Below are 4,765 nucleotides of genomic sequence, written 5' to 3' on the forward strand. Positions count from 1 at the left end.
CCTCAGCATCCCAACGTATTGGGATTACAGGTGTGAGCCACCATGCCCAGCCACATAATTTTCATTCATTAAAAAAAGCAAGTATTCAGGATGATCTGTTTTCTGCAGCCTATTGTGTGAGCACAGGGTCAGTTCCATTTCTCCTTTGTGCATGGGTAAAAAACACTATGTTGAGATTTTAAGTAATCACAATACTATTTAATGTCATGGGATCGGAGTTACCCAAACTCAGGTTCTTTATACATAAAAAGTGCCTATAGGCTGGTGTGGTGACTTACACAGTTCCAAGCACTTTGGGAAGCCGAAGTGGGAGGATCGCTTGAGGCCAGGAGTTTGAGACCACCCTGAGCAGCACGGCAAGACTTTCGTCTCTAATGGGATGGCAGGAGGAGGGAAGAGTGCCTATAAAGAGAGTGTGGCTGGGCCCAGTGGCTCATCCCTGTAATTCCAGCACTTTGGGAGGCCGAGGCAGGCAGATCACTTGAGGTCAGGAGTTCGAAACCAGCCTGGCCAACATAATGAAACCCTGTCTCTACTAAAAATACAAAAAAAAAAATTAGCTGGGCATGGTGGTGCCCACTTGTAATCCCAGCTACTTGGGAGGCTGAGGCATGAGATTTGCTTGAACCCGGAAGGTGGAGGTTGCAGTGAGCTGAGATGGCGCCACTGCACTCCAGCCTGGGCAACTGAGGGAGACTGCCTCAAAAATAAATAAATAAAATAAAAAATAAAGAGTGTAACCTAAGTGGGGATGATAGCATGCATTTTTCAACACATATAAACAGAGCAACCTTTTAATGCTCTATAGTTCTATCTAGAAGAACAACCTAATTATTTAAGAGTCATATTGAATTCAGTTGTCTTCTAAGGTTAAAATGTTCAACCATTCTGAAGACTTCATATCCTGGAATAACCTTCTCCAAATTTTTCATCTGGCTTATTCCTATTCTTTAAAATTCAGGTCTGGTATCACCTTCTCTTGAAAGTCTCTCTTTTAGGTTTTCATAGGCTTAACATACTGAATTGAGTCCTTAAGGCAGGGACTGAATTTTTTACTTCTTAACCTAAATGTCTAATGCTATGCCTGCTACATTAGAATGCTAAACAAATTTTTTCTGGAATGACTTAAGTTAGTGAGTGAATTTCTTTTTGCTTTAAATATTTTTTGGTCCTATTTGGTACCACATTATCAATGGCACATGACTTGAAGAAGAGTCCCTTTATTTATTTAGAGACAGTCTTGCTGTGTTGCCCAGGCTGGAGTATAGGGGCACAATCTTGGCTCACTGCAACATCCGCCTCCCCAGTTCAAGTGATTCTCCTGCCTCAGCTTCCCAAGTAGCTGGGATTACAGGTGTGTGCCACTACCCAAGGCTAATTTTTGTATTTTTAGTAGAGACGGGGTTTCACCATGTTGGCCAGGCTGAGTCCCTTGATTGAATATGTCATGAAACTTTTCTATGTCCATTAACTACCTCCAATGCCCACTGTATGGAAGGACCAGAATGTACAACTTCTCTTTGTGTGTATTAGACATTTAGATTGTTTCTAAGTTTTTGAAATTATAAGTAATTATAAAATGAAAATGATTTTAACTGTATCTTTCAGCTACCTGGTTATGCCTGGGATATATCCTTAAGAGTGGAAGTGCAGCCGGGTGCGGTGGCTCACACCTGTAATCCCAGCACTTTGGGAGGCCCAGGCGGGCACATCATGAGGTCAGGAGATCGAGACCATTCTGGCTAACACGGTGAAATCTCGTCTCTACTAAAAATACAAAAAAATTAGCTGGGCATGGCGGTGTGTGCCTGTAGTCCCAGGTACTCGGGAGGCTGAGGCAGGAGAATGGCGTGAACCCAGGAGGTGGAGCTTGCAGTGAGCCGAGATGGCGCCATTGCACTCCAGCCTGGGTGACAGAGCAAGACTCTGTCTCAAAAAAAAAGAGTGGAAGTGCAGTGTATTAATGCCTCTCAGTGATGTTGTACATTTGCAGTAAATAAGAGTGTTCATTTCCCCTTTGCCAACACTGGATACTATAAATATTTGCAATGAGAGAGGCAATGATGTTATCTCAAACTATCTTAATTTACATTCCTTTATTAGTGGAGTTGAACTGGTACATATTTCTTAGCAAAGATAATCATATGGCGTTTCTGTAAGGAAATGAATGGATATTTCCTTTAATAAAATTAAACCCAGGTCTTCTCAGCAACAAAGGGAAAAACCTCCTTGGAAAATTCCTTGTGGACCTTATAACCCCAAACGTGATCCCACAAAATTCCCCTTTCCCTTGAAAATCTCTGGCTAAATACAGGGGTATCACCTCACCCTCTTTAACATGCAGGCCCAATTATGAGTACTTTGGATTTCAGCATAGCTGTGACCAGGCTGGAACATTTTAAAAGTTTTTACTCTGAACAAACAAAAGGAATATGGTTCCCACCCAACCCCCCCACAAGAAGTAACATGGTCAGGAATAAAACTAGATAATCTCTTTCACCTGATGTTTTGGCTTTCTATCTCTTCTATATGGAAACAACCCAAGACTCTGTGTAGATTGTTCAATTCTGCACCCCCAAGAGCTAGGGCTGTTGTTATCTGAAGGCTGGAATATTCAAGATGGCTTACTCATGTCATGGCAGGTAGCTGGTTGTTGACTGGGAATTCAGCTGGGGCAGTTAACTGATGGGCCTCATTTGTTCTCCATGTGGCTCCTCCAAGTAGATTGGATTCCAAGAGGGAATGTTCCAAACATGCTACCACATGACAGAAGTTATCTTTCTCTCTTTACTTAGAGTACTAGTAGGCAATTTAGCCTTCAAACTCCAGAGAATGAGGGCTAGAAAAAGTAATCTCCTTTCGCGTCTGCTTGAAGTCAGCCTCCTGGTGTCTCATTTCTTGTGTGAACTCCTACCTTTATCCTACTGATGGAAATGGAAACCTACCACTTTAAGGTGATGCACTGACCTCTCAGAGACCTCAACTGCACAAGCCATTCAGAACTTAGCTGATAAACGCCAACAGTCATTCTAGTGACATGGACTTATATAGATTGCAAAGGTAGGGTGGTGTGGTGGTGCAACATTTCATTGCAGTCTAATAGCACTATTTTACTGTCATAAGAGAACACTGCAAATGGTCTACCTATTTAAGAGCCAAATAGAGAAGGGAAAAATAGAAAAGACAAATCAACCAACCGGTCTACCACCTTATCAACTACACCAAGTACTGCATTAATATTTTATGTCTCGAAAGGTATGTTTTGGCTAGTACGTTTGCTGAAAGTGAAGTTCCTCTTTTCCAAGTCTCTACCCTTTGTGTGACATACATAAGGGAAAAAATGTTTTTTAAAATGTCTCACTGGGCACGTGGCTCACTCCTGTAATCCCAGCACTTTGGGAGGCTGAGGTGGGTGGATCACTTGAGGTCAGGAGTTTGAGACCAGCCTGGCCAACATGGTGAAACCCCGTCTCTATTAAAAATACAAAATTTAGCTGGGTATGGTGGTGGATGCCTGTAATCCTAGCTACTCTGGAGGCTGAGGCAGGAGAATTGCTTGAACCTGGGAGACGGAGGTTGCAGTGAGCCAAGATGGCGCCATTGCACGCCAGCCTGGGCAACAGAGTGAGTCTCCACCACACACAAAAAGTACAAGATATAGTAAGTTGATGTGGATCATTTTGAACTTAAATAATCACATAAACTTTTTCTTTCTTTTTTGTTTTTTTTTGAGACACAATTTCATTCTGTCACCCAGGATGGAGTGCAGTGGCACCATCATGGCTCAGTGCAACCTCTGCCTCCCAGGTTCAAATGATCCTCCTGCCTCAGCCTCCCGAGTAGCTGGGACTACAGGAGTGCACCACCATGCCCAGCTATTTTTTTTTTTTTTTGGTATTTTAGAAGAGATGGGGTTTCACCATGTTGGCCAGGCTGGTCTTGAACTCCTGACCTCAAGTGATCTGCCTGCCTTGGCCTCCCAAAGTGCTGGGATTACAGGAGTGAGCCACCGCGCCCAGCCACATAAACTTTTAATGTTAAACTTTGAGTTTCTAACTATAAATAGGTAATGTATTTTTCCTTTAAATTATAATTGTTTTCAGTGTGGAATGCCCCATGAAAATGTCATGAATAAAGGCTACTAACATTTGAAGTCTTATTTAACATTAGTAAGATTTAATGAATAGTAAAAGCAATGTTTGACTTTCTCATAGGAAGGAGTAAAAAACCATTGCCATGGTTTTCCAGCCTAAGATATCATGAGCTATGCTTAATAATTTAAGAAACTCAAAGTCCAGGGATACACAAACAGGTGTACAGCAAATCATGTAGGTGGTGCTTTTCCCCTAAGTTATCATTTAATCTATACCCTAGAAAGTTACAATTGGGTGGATTGGGTGATTTTCCAGTAGAAAGAAAATTCCATCCCATCTTTGTTCTGAAAATGTTTTTTCTTTGCATATAGGTAAGGGTTTACATATCAATAATCTTCTTGATTTCAGTATGAAATTACTTTCTCTTTGCTTGAGTTACTCTGAGCTATGCAGAAGGCTTCCTGTTCTGAATCCACTATGTATTTCTTCTTTTCTCAAAGATTTCAGTGTATGTTGAAGACAAAGAACATTATGAAAACTTTTAGTCCTAAATTGTGTCAAGATACTGTTAGAGTGATATACAAATTAGATGGTGATGGGAAACTTGAGCCTGGCTTTATAGGAGGTAATTTTTTTTTCCTTCTTTTTTTTTTTTTTTTTTTTTTTTTTTT

Source organism: Rhinopithecus bieti, unplaced genomic scaffold (assembly GCF_001698545.2).
Source record: "Rhinopithecus bieti isolate Rb0 unplaced genomic scaffold, ASM169854v2 scaffold_3878, whole genome shotgun sequence".
In the NCBI taxonomy this organism is placed as follows: domain Eukaryota; kingdom Metazoa; phylum Chordata; class Mammalia; order Primates; family Cercopithecidae; genus Rhinopithecus; species Rhinopithecus bieti.